General features: G+C 38.5%; 1 protein-coding gene across 7 annotated transcripts in view; it reads right to left on the bottom strand.

The window, feature by feature from the left end:
* The window catches only part of MAP3K13 (mitogen-activated protein kinase kinase kinase 13), a 192,384-nt gene that overhangs the window by 104,809 nt on the left and 74,472 nt on the right, over nucleotides 1–13,103 (bottom strand). For 2 of the 7 annotated variants that reach the window (XM_031663507.1, XM_031663502.1), the window contains exon 1: nucleotides 7,039–8,740. The exons of the other annotated variants lie outside the window; for them this stretch is intronic. The gene's annotated coding sequence lies outside the window, so the exon portion shown is untranslated. Of the gene's footprint in view, nucleotides 1–7,038; nucleotides 8,741–13,103 lie in introns of those variants that run through there. 7 annotated transcript variants of the gene reach the window in all.

The following is a 13,103-nucleotide window of genomic DNA, read 5'->3' on the forward strand; positions in this document are numbered from 1 at the left end:
AAAATACTGTGAAAGAATTGGAATAAAAGTACATTTTAACCAGATTGCCTTAGAAATTGTCACTTGCTTATTTAATGTTGTTAATTAACATCCAGGTTCCAAGAATCTTACAATGGTAGCGTTAAAAAGAACATTTGAGATCACTAAGAACAATTTCTTCATCTCTCATGTTAAAACCAAAACTAAGGAAAATTTTTTAAAAAGCTAAATGGGTAATTGCTTTGCTAAGGATGACCTGGTAAGGATGACCTGGTAAGGATGACCTGATTGCTACATAGACTTCTACAGTCTTAGTCCAATTCTTTTTCCATTGCATCCATCCTCGTGCCTTGCAGTAGGTAAAGAGAAAACATGTGGATTTTATCCATTTTAGTATAAGAATCTTCTAGATAAAGAAGGCAGGTAAATGGATGAATGATAAACCTCTTTATTAAAAACTTTACTATACACCAAGGGTTCAATTCAACCTCTGTTCAAGGTGGTGAGTGTGAAACTCCGGCTAAAGTGTTTTCAAAAGTAAAAGAAATTTAAATGTTTTCAATATTGCCTACATTGGTGGTTCTCTGCCCAATTCATCTGAGAAGCAGAACACATCCCCCCCATTAACTATGCCTTACTATGCAGTGATTCTCCGTGGTGATATTATGGGAGGGCACACATTCGCATCCACACACTTACGTATGAGGATCTATTCTAATAGAGAAGCATGCAAGGTTAAAAGAGTTCTCCACCCAACAGAAACATCACTAATCTCCCCAACATGGCACTTATACAATAAAGTTAATACTGAATATTCACTTTGACTTTTAGGACTTAGAAGAAACTCTCTTTACATCTCACGGTGCCTGACTAGGTCAATCACTGACCCCTTTGTTTGATGGTTCACCATCTCCTTGAGGAATCAATATCCGCACATAAACAATACAATGCAAAAGTCCCATTTTAGGCCGGGCGCGGTGGCTCAAGCCTGTAATCCCAGCACTTTGGGAGGCCGAGGCGGGTGGATCACGAGGTCAGGAGATCGAGACCATCCTGGCTAACATGGTGAAACCCCGTCTCTACTAAAAATACAAAAAACTAGCCGGGCGTGGTGGCGGGCGCCTGTAGTCCCAGCTACTCGGAGGCTGAGGCGGGAGAATGGCGTGAACCCGGGAGGCGGAGCTTGCAGTGAGCCGAGATTGCGCCACTGCACTCCAGCCTGGGCGACACAGCGAGACTCCGTCTCAAAAAAAAAAAAAAAAAGTCCCATTTTAAATTTACCCCACTGCCAGCACGCTCTATTCCCCCTCCCATCTTTATTTTTCTCCTTAACATTTATCACTGTCTAAACATAATTTACTTACTTACTGTTCATCTCCTTTCATTAGATTAAAATAAGTTCCAAGAGGGCAACAATTTTTGTCTGTTTTATTCACTGCTGCGTACCTAATACTTAGGACACATAATAAATGCTCAATCAATATTGTTGATTAAATGGATAGAAAAATGATGACAGCACCTTTACACTTGCTAATTCTACTAGGTTCTTTTTTTTTTTTTTTTTTTTTTTGAGATGGAGTTTCACTCTTGCTGCCCAGGCTGGAGTGCAGTGGTGCAATCTCGGTTCACTGCAACCTCTGCCTCCTGGGTTCAAGTGATTCTCCTGTCTCAGCCTCCCAAGTAGCTGGGATTACTGGCATGCACCACCATGCCTGGCTAATTTTTTTGTATTTTTAGTAGAGATGGGGTTTCTCCATGTTGGTCAGGCTGGTCTCGAACTCCTGACCTCAGGTGATCCGCCCGCCTTGGCCTCTCAAAGTGTTGGGATTACAGGCGTAAGCCACCACGCCTGGAAGTTCATCTTTTCTATCATTCCCTTCAATCATTCTCTCATGCCCAATATATTGGACCGCCACCCTCTTAGGGCGTTTTCTGCTGGCTACATCTAGGGAGAGTACAGCCTGTCTGGGCTCCATGGTTATTATGTGATAATCCTCATTTACCTCCACCTTCTTACTCCCACTGCATGTGCTGTGCCAACACTTAACCCTATATAACCCCTAACATCTAACTTACCTTACTCTTTGCCCATTCCAGAGCGGTGCTACAGAAGATTTTAAACTCATGCTGGACTGGACCAAGAGCAGTTCATGGCAAAACTTAATGTTCACAATCCATGGTAAACAGAAGAAAGAGCACAGAATGAGGAATCAGAGCTGGGTTTGAGAATTGGATATGACATACACTACTTGGTGTCTTTGGTTGAGTCAATGACCTATCTGAGTCTTTTTTTTCCTCATCTGTACAGTGGGAATAATACTACCTACTTCATATCATGAAGATTACATTTAATTAATTAATTTTTTGAGACAGGGTCTATTCTGTCACACAGGCTGGAGTGCAGTGGCACAATCAAGGCTCACTGCACCCTCTGCCTCCCGGGTTCAAGCAATTCTCATGCCTCAGCCTCCTGAGTAACTGGGACTACAGGCGTGCCACCACATGCAGCTAATTTTTGTAGACCCAGGGTTTTGCCATGTTGCCCAGGATGGATGAAGATTATATTTTAATAAAATAATGTATCTAAAAGCTCCCAACAGGTTTATAGCCATGTAGGCTGGGCACAGCAGCTCACGTCTATAATTACAACATTTTGGAAGGCCAAGGCAGAAGGATCAGTTGAGCACAGGAGTTTGAGACCAGTCTGGGCGACATAGGGAGACCTCATCTCTATAAAAAATTTAAAAAACAGCCAGCCATAGTGGCATGTGTCTGTGGTCCCAGGTACTCGGAGCCTAAGGTGGGAAGACAGCTTGAGCCCAGGAGGCTGAGGCTGCAGTGAGCTGTGATCAAGCCACTATATTCCAGTCTGGGTAACAGAGGGAAACCTTGTTTAAAAAAATTTAAAAAATTTACAGACACGTAGAAAGTGCTTAATAAATGTTAGCTCCTCCTCTTTAACAATTCCATTAACTTCCAATGATACCCTCACTCTTTGAGTGATTAACAAGAAAACTCAAGCTTTCTGGTATGAATCTTCTCAATTTTCCTCTCTTCCCTCCTTTTCATAACAGAATTCTGTTTTCACTCATTTTCTCGCCTGATTCTGAAAGTCTGTCTCTCTTCTAAGACCCTGCATGTCAATAGTTTGAAGCCTGGCTGCACATTAGAATCAGCTGGGGAGCTTTTTAAAAAGACATCAGCACTGGGTCCCACCATAAACCAATTAAATGTAAATCTCTGGAGGTGGGAGCATAGCATCAGTATTTTTTTTTTAAGTTCCCTGGTAGGGTGTCAAGACTATTTAATGGGGAAACGAATAGTCTTTTAAACAAATATTACTCAAACAACTGGATATCCAGATTCAAAAGAATAAAGTTGAACTCCTTCTCAAATCACTCAAAATGAATCATAGATCTAAATGTGGAGTTAAAACTATAAAACTCTTAGAAGAAAACATAGAAGTAAATCTTTATGACCTTGAGTCAGGCAAAGCCGACTTAGATATGACACCAAAAGCATAAACAAAAGAAAATAAACACTAAACTTCATCAAAATTAAAAATTTTTATACCACAAACAATATTATCAAGAAAGTGAAGGCAACCTATGGAATGAGAGAAAATATTTGCAAAGTATGTATCTGATAAAGAGCTTGTGTCCAGAATAAATAAAGGACACTTACAAGTCAAGAATAAAAGATAATCTAATTTTTAATGTGGACAATGTGTCTAAATAGATATTTTTCCAAAGAAGATATACAGATGGCCAATAAGCACATGAAAAGATCCTTGACATCATTAGTTATTAGGGAAATATAAACCAAAACCACAATGAGATCCCACTTCAAACTTGTTAAGATGGTTCTAATCAAAAAGATAGATAATAACAAGTGTTGAAGAGGATGTGCTGAAACTGGACTCTCATATGTTGCTGATGGGAACGTAAAATGGTGCAGCCACTTTGGAAAACAATTTGGCATCTCCTGAAAATGTTAAACATATAGTAATCATAATGAGCCAGCAGTTCCTGTCCCAGGTGTATACCCAAGAGAAATTAAAACAAATTCACACAAAAATATGTACACAAATGTTCATAGACACATTATTTCTAATAGTCAAAAAAGCAGAAACCCAAATATCTATCAACTGATGAATGGATAAGTAAAATATGGTGCACTGTAATATTATTTGGCAATAAAAAGAAAAGCACTGATATAGGCTACAACATGGATAAACTTTGAAAACATTATGCTAAGTGAAATAAGCTAGTTACAAAAGAGCATGTACTGTATGATTTCATTTATATGAAATATCCAGACTGAGCAAAGCTATATATAGAGAAAGCAGATTGGCGGTTGCCTAGGGCTGGGGGGTGAAGAGAAATGAGGAGTGACTGCTAATGGGTATGTGGTTTCTTTTTGTGATAATGAAAATGTACTAAAATTGACTGTGATGATGATTGTACAACTCTGTGAACATACTAAAAACCATTAAATAGGAAAAAAGAAAAGAGAAAGGGAAAGGAAGGAAGGGAGGGAGGGAGGAGGGGAGGGGAGGAGAGGTGAGTGGAGGCTGTGGGTGAGGGAGGGGAAAAAGGTTCCAAAGGTAATTCTAATACTGAAGTTTATTTCTGGCATTTTACTTTCTAGATTCCTTCAGAGCAAAGACTGCATTTTCTCAATTTTTTTTCTCCCCCATATTCTTACAGAATAATAGCAGAGAACAAGGGTGTGGTATTTTTTGAATTTTATTTTTTTATTTTTTTTTAAGCAACAAAGTGTTCTTGGGGAATGTTCTTTATTTTAATCAAAATTGCAAGATCAGGCTGCCACCTGGCAGAATTGGTCATCTTGGTTATCTTGAATTATTTGAGCTCGCCAAGCAATTAATTCAGCTGAAGCACATAGAAAGAGGATAGGCACACAGTGCAAACCAAACTGACCGGTTTTGTCATCCGAAGTATGGTTGTTCTGTCATCTACCAGTGGATGTGGCCTCTGGCCCTTAGGAACCATTCTTTTGACAGTTCCCCAGGACATGGCTCTGGTTTGACTGACTTTGTTTACTAAATAAATTAATTCCTACTTCTGGAGTAGCTTCAATTTTTAAACAGAAAGCCATCTATTGACAGTCACTGATACACAGGATTTTATTGTTTGATATTAAACAATTAAGAGTTATTGTTTTTTTCCCTACAAGTACACTATACATGAAGATAAATATAATGTAGAATACAGTCACTAGGAGTGGGGGGAGAGGAGGATTCTATATCTGCTCTGTGCCTTAAAGGAACAGTTTTACTTTAGTAAATCCAAAGTACATACAGTATTTCTTTCACAGAAATTAGGCTCTTTTTTGGCAAAATGTGCATCAAAGACATTTTTTAAGATGAGTTGGATTATGTAAACAACATTTAAAAAATATCCCAAGAATTTGATCTTTCGAGCTAGTAGACTTCAATAATTTAAAATTACTTGGAAATTGCTACTTTCAACAAACTCGCTGAAGGTATACACAAAAGGAAAATGCTGAAATAAGTCAAGGTGTTTACAAATATTGTGTCTAAAATGTTATCTCATTTGTTAAACACAGCAAATAAAAAATAGTAAAATATGAAACCACAATTGTCTGAGTATAGGACAAAGATCTGATTTAGAATCAGGCAGAGGTTCTCCCTCTATTACTCCAGCAAGTTCAAATGTACTCAGAAATACAAAACGATTGACGGTAATATCAAGATGAGAAACAAAAGACAATGTTACATCCTCGGGTATGATAAGTTTGAAATTAGATGAGTTTACAGTTGGAAGATTCATTAAGAACAACAATTCAAAACATATTATAGCCATAATTTAGAAGTCTTGCTTCACGAGAAAAGATAATGGAAAAATCTAAAAATTAAGTATTGATTTTACAAAGTAAACATGACAGCCTAGACTATAAGAAATATCAGGCATTTTGCTTTCTCACCAAAAAGAACACCTGGGTACATGCTGCAGACAGGCATATAAATTGCTCAAAGTGAAGCAGTTGGAAAATGCTGTCAGATTATTCGGGTTGAGGAGCTGCCCCAGGGGCAGAACATGTCACAGTGTCACATCCCTCTTCTTTACTCTCACAACTTTCACCAGAATAAACCAGACCCTTGGAAAACAAATTCAATTACAAATACTAACTTTTTGTTAAAACTGCAGTAGCAAACTATCAAACCAGCTTCACACTTAGAACATGTCAGAACTTTTCCATGTTTCCCCAACACAGTGGAATAAACTATTTTCAGCTAATAAGTTCATCTTAGGAAAACACTCGTGTGCATTTCTATGCAATATAATTGTGGAACATACATAACCACTTCTTAGTTTTCATTAGAGGATATTGAAAAACTCAGGTGTAAGGATAATTCCCCCTTTCCCTCTAATGCAGCTTTTTAGGTTTTTGACACTATAAATAAAGTGTAGAGAGTGACATAAAGAAGAGCTATGAATATATATAAATACACCACTATGGCTCCCGTCATAAGAGCTTTTGAAAAATGGTTGAACAAGTATTCATCTTCCCCAAATTGCAATCGCAAGATACTGACTGTTACACAATATGAAACAAAGGCAAGGTGAAGGGTGAGGAACCGCAGAAAGAACGGCCGCAAGGAAGACTAGTGCCCCGCAGGATAGAACCTGCTCTGTCTTGCGGGCCCCGCTTTTCTCAGCACCTTTCTGGTGTTCTGGGCTTTTCCGCTAATACCATCCACATCACCTCTCAGAGAAATAAATCTCCCTTTAAGGAAAGCCAAGCAGGCATCCGAGGTAACGTGCAGAACCGTAAATGAAAAATGTCCACGTCTAGCAGGCAGACAAGCAAAGGAAAACCAGCTGTCAGTTTCAGAGGCTCCTAGCTGTAACGGGGTTTCGGGTTTCTCTCCGCCTCTGTCTCTCTGTCTCTCTCTCTCACGGTGTTGCCCTCAATAATATCAGCTTTCTAATCACCTCAAATCACAAACACATCCTCTGTCCTTGTGAAATAAATGCTGATGAAACAGGAAAAACAGAGAGCAATACTCACAACAACGAAGAATTCCTACACATGCTGTTCCATTTTCTTGCTTTGAAAAGATGTAAGGTTAATTTTAAAAGCCTTGCAGAACTGGAAAAATAAAGGGGAGGGGGATTCCACCCACAAAATCCTCCAGCCCACCGCAAAGGAGCCCAAAGGCTTGCTGACGTCACAGATTCATGAATGGATGTAAATTGGGCTGGTTTAGGATTCCGCACAGACTTCGCTGTGGTGTGTGCCATGAAAAAAAAGAGGGGCGGGTCCAGAGTAGGCCTGGCCAATAGGCTTCAGGCAGACATGGCCTTCCTTCTTTTAGAAGGAATCTGGTCACAGAATAAACAGAGCCCGCCAATCAGGCATCTGCCACTGCCTTAAGACAGACTGGCAGCTTGAGAGTGTGTTTGTGTGTGTGTGTGCGCGCGCGCGTGTGTGTGTATGTGTGTTTCAAGCTGTGATAGTCATAAAAAATTATTATTGCTATTGAATGAAGGAATCAAAATAGAATTTCGGTGGAATCAAGGCTAACAGAAATGCATATAGAAGAAATCCCATCTTTTATTCATTAGAATTCTTTTCTTCAACCCTTTTCTTACTGCTCAGCAATATGCCTGATGCGATAAAAACAAATCAAAGTCAGGAAAACCATTTCTAAAACTAGCAGACTAGTGGACATGTATGCCCTGCCCACCACGACTTGTAAAAGCAAAATTGTCAGGAAGAATGCATGGGAACAATAGTAACTAAGAAAACAGGCATATGGAAAATAATATTGCATGAATGTAGCTGTTTTGTACAGCAGTAACATCTTGCTGACCTTCATGATGTATCAAAAGTGGATATGGAAGAAAAATTTACTACTACTTTTAAGTAGTGTACAGTGTTTCCTCATTGGTTTATTCAACTTCTGGCAGTCGATCGAGACACAGCTCCGAAAGGGCGCTTAATGAAACTTTGAGCAAATTTTGGTTTCAGTAAGATGTTTTATTATTAACAGCAAAAACAGCTGTATTAAATTCACTCGAAAAGCATCTCTTTCTTCTTTATTTTTACACTTTTCAGTTATGCAAAATTGGAAATGAATATATTTATTGTCCCCACTCCTCATCACTACACTTCACAATGACTAATACTTGACAAATACTGACCATGATTTTTCTGAACTTGGGAAATGGCCTCAAATCCTTGAAACTAGAACGATTGTGGTTAATATAAAGCCTCAGTTATGAGGTGTCCAGTGACCAAGAACATTCTGAACAGAGATCTGCTCTATTTCTCAATCAGATTATTTACACAACTGTGAGAGAAGGAAAGTGGTGGCCTGTTTCTAAGTGGTTCGGGAGGGTCTAAACCTGACCACTAGTAAGTATTGCACACTTCTTAGCTCATTTGGAAAAGGAAAACTTTTCAGGATTATTTTACACACAGCAAAGGTATTCAGTGTACCGTATATACTGAAGCAATAGAATATTGTTGGCAAACAGCATAGCCAACAAACTTCTCTAAAGGAGCTTATTATGGAATGTCACTACAAAGAACATAGGCCAAAGAAGTTTACTTAGGTAACATGGGAGTGCTAAAGGCAAATACGGTATTGGTACACGTCCAGTAGGCCTGAGTGAACCCCATTATTTAAGAACGAACAGGCCGGGCACGGTGGCTCACGTCTGTAATCCCAGCACTTTGGGAGGCCAAGGTGGGCGGATCACAAGGTCAGGAGATCGAGACCATCCTGGCTAACATGGTGAAACCCCGTCTGTACTAAAAATACAAAAACAAAATTAGCCGGGCGTGGTGGTGGGCGCCTGTAGTCCCAGCTACTTGGGAGCCTGAGGCAAGAGAATGGCATGAACCCGGGAGGCGGAGCTTTCAATGAGCCGAGATCGCGCCACTGCACTCCAGCCTGGGCGACAGAGCAAGACTTCGTCTCAAAAAATAATAATAATAAAAAAGAACGAGCAAATGGAAAGATGAAGAATATACATCTCTATTTATTTTAACAATGACCAAAGCCAACCAGGATACATTAAAAGAATCAGATTTATAAAAAACATTTTTTTCTTCCAAAACAGTACAGACTAATAGAAAGAGGCAAACTTTTTGTGGACTACGTCAATAAGATAGCCAAGAAACATCAAGTTGTATGTGTGTGTGTGTGTGTGTGTGTGTGTGTGTGTGTATTTTTTTTTTTTTTTTTTTTGAGACAGGGTCTCACTGTCTGTCACCCAGGCTGGAGTGCAGTAGTGCGATCATGGCTCACAACCTCGAATTCCTGGGCTCAAGTAATCCTCCAGCCTCAGCCTCTCGAGAAGCTGGGACTACAGGCATGCACCACCATGCCTGGTTAATTTTTAAATAAGTTTTTGTAGAGATGGGGTCTCACCATGTTGCCCAGGTGGGTCTCAAACTCCTGGGCTCAAATGATCTTTCTTCCTCGGCCTCCCAAAGTGCTGGGATTACAGATGTGAGCCACCACGCCCAGCCAAGTTGTACACATTAAATATTTACAGCTTTTTCTACGTCAATCATATTTCAATAAAGCTGTTTGTTGCTGTTGTTGTTATTGTTGTTGTTGTTGTTGTTTTTACAGACAGCTAAAGCTGGCCAGGTGTGGTGGCTCACACCTGTAATCCCAGCACATTGGGAGGCCAAGGTGGGCAGATCATCTGAGGTCAGGAGTTTGAGACGAGCCTGGCCAAAATGGTAAAACCCTGTCTCTACTAAAAATACAAAAATTAGCTGGGCATAATGGGGCACATCTGTAATCCCAGCTACTTGGGAAGCTAAGGCATGAGAATCACTTGAACTCAGGAGGCAGAGGTTGCAGTGAGCCGAGATCGCGCCACTGCACTCCAGCCTGGTGACAGAGCAAGACTCCCTCTCCAAACAAAACAAAACAAAACAAAAAAAAGTGGCTAAAGCTGTTGTAGAAGGTTTTCTGTAAGGTTTGATAGCAACAAAATTACTAATAATAAGTCTACTAGGGATGGGAGTAGTCTCTGAAGCAATTCAACAAAACAAGGTCTATATATGCTTCTAATAACAGTCACCTAAGATTCTTGGCTCAATATATAACCTGGAAAATAAAAACTTGCTGGCTTTATGGACTTGCCGCTTTAGTAAGATAAACTTGGCCTGGGTGAGCATGCTTCCCATACCACAGGAACATCAGCTAGGCCAACAAAGACTCCTCCATGTCAGCTATCATGGGAAATCATTGGAAAGATAAGCTGTCTCATCAAATTATGGAAGATATAGAACTCAGTCTTGGAGGAAGTCATTATCATTTTAGAAGCAGAAGATAGGAAAGGAGATAGAGGCATGAAAAATGTACACTCTAGAGAAGTACAGCCCAAGAGAACTTGCTGTGATTACAGAGTGTTCCATAATTTGCACTAACAAAACAGTAGCCACATGTGGCTACTGAGCATTTGAAAGATGCCTAGTGTTCTTGAGGAAGTGAATTTTTAATGTAAAGTGATTTAAATTTAGTTAACTCCAAAAATAGTCACATGTAACTGGTGGTTATGGTATGGAACAATGCAACTCTAGAGATAACAAGCCAAGTCCCAACATTATAAGTAATTTTTAATTTCAGTACATGGGCATACTAAGTGTAGAGGACTGCAAAGCCATTATCAAGGTGAGTAAGCTCTTTTAAGAACCAAATGAATCTCCTCAAACTTCAGTAATAACTGGAAAATGACTCTAGTCTCGTTATGCACGAATATATTTAAAACTAATTATTAGATAAAAATCTATAGGTAGAAATTAAGGTACAAAAATTCTGCTATAAAAATATAAGCTATTCTAGCTTTGGAGTTTTTTTGACCAAAAAAATGTGTTTTTAAAAAAGCAAAACAACTCATTTAAGCCAGAATCAAAGTCCGAAGTATCATGACCCATGGGCAATTTTTGTCAGAAATGCCAGGAAAAAGAAAGAGTTTAGTGATCTCAAATGCTAATACATGGAGACTCAAATTTCCTTCACAGACAACAGTGTGTAGTGGTTAAAAGCTGGTAAAGAGATCTGGGCTCAAATCCTGTTTCTGCCACTTATTAGTTATGGATATTCAGGTAAACCTGAGTTTCAGTTTTCTCATTATTAGAATGGGGACAATAATAGCCTATATTATTGTGTGAAGGTTAAAGTAATATTATAACACATGCAAAGAGTTGCACACAGTATCTACATACAGAAGATACTCAGTAAATGATACTGGTAGCTGGTTTTATTTTGTTATTGAGATTCTGCTACTCTCTCAACAGGGGAAATTTCAACAACTGTGCAGATCCAGGAATCAGAACCATAGGAAATAATACAACATCTTTATTTTGCTTATAATAAATCTTGAACAGATCTGATATGGTTTGGCTCTGTGTCCCCACCCAAATCTCATCTTGAATTATAATCCCATAATCCCCACAGTCAGGGGTTTCCACTTTTGCATCTTCCTCACTCTCTCTTTGCCTGCTGCCATCCATGTAAGATGTAACTTGCTCCTCCTTGCCTTCCGCCATAATTGTGAGGTTTCCCCAGCCACGTGGAACTGTAAGTCCAACTAAATCTCTTTCTTTTGTAAATTGCCCAGTCTCAGGTGTGTCTTTATCATCAGCATGAACACAGACTAGTACAAAATCTTTTCAGGAAATTCTAAAAATATCTATTCGTGACCCAATTTCCAAAGGAAAGTTCATCCAAGTCATTTTCCTTCAGGTGGTTGGGGAATATCTTTGGGGTTCTGAAACAGATCCGGGGAATCTTCAGGTAGTTATGCTAGCTGATCAAGAGCTCTATTCATTGTTTTTAAAAAGCAGCTACATTTTTTCTACATAAAGACGTAGCTTATATAAAATGATGTGAATTAATTTGGAAAACAGTCTGTCTCCTAGTTGGGAATACTGGTCAGAATTCTCCACTTTCATATCAGAATGTTAACCCTATTTCCACACCAAAGTATATGGAGCCTTGGTCAACAACTGAATTTCAATATTCAAAGACCTCAATAGATTATTATTATACTGCCATTTTTTCCCTGTCCAGCTCCCATTAAATGCCTAGCTGAGAAAGTGATTTTTAAGAAACATCTAAGGGAAAACATCCTTATAAGCTCACTCAAATCTATCCTTTTGTCAAGGGAGATCATCAGAAAGCTACCTGCTATCTAAATATAATTAGCCTAATACACCTTAGCAGAATAACTATCACTGAGTGTTATGGTCTTGCTTTTATTAAAAATTATTATAAGGAAGATTCATATTGCTTCTGTGTTGTCCATTACCTTGAATGATATCTTCCATGTAAGGAATTCACATGAGGAATTTGTTTTACAACTTAATATGAAGGAAAAATTTTCTGTTCTTGAAGAATTATTAGGTATCTGTCTACCTTTTAGATGACTACAATGTAATCCACTGAATTTTCATTTTTTCGACCCTGCTGCTGGGAAGCTCAGAGCCAACTTTAAAATTCATATGCTTTAAAATAAGCTAAGCACAAAACTATATATTTATATGCATACTTGCTTTCTTGTCCTTGTTTTGGGTTGAATTACTCTATTGTTAACCTTATTATATGCATTTTTTTTAATGATAAGCACTTCAAACTCTTTTTGAAAAGGTACGCTATAAATAAAAATTTGCACTAAATACATATCTGTAAACTATTAAGAAGATTAAAGCCTCATGTTAAAATTCTACAGTCATCTTTATATTAAAGGTACACATTATGGCAAACTTTAAAGAATATCGTGAGTTAATTGGACTTAACTATTCAATATTTTTTATTAAAGGATAATAAAATATCTAGCCAGCTGGAGAAAAGCAATTGCTTATGATATTATGTGCTATTCAGAATAAATCTTAACAGCTTAATGAAGCTTTAATGTGTTATTCCTATCAAAAGGATAACTGCCACAGAGGGATGTAAGATTCTTCTCTCATTGATAACGCAAATGTACTGAAGCAAATGAAAAGCAGACAGATTTCTCAATTAATAAAATATTTACCATCCCCAAAATACACCATTCCATAACATACAAATTCTGGCAAAATACCATAAACCGAACCTTTGTAGG

The sequence above is a fragment of the Papio anubis genome, chromosome 2, assembly GCF_008728515.1.
Source record: "Papio anubis isolate 15944 chromosome 2, Panubis1.0, whole genome shotgun sequence".
Lineage (NCBI taxonomy): Eukaryota > Metazoa > Chordata > Mammalia > Primates > Cercopithecidae > Papio > Papio anubis.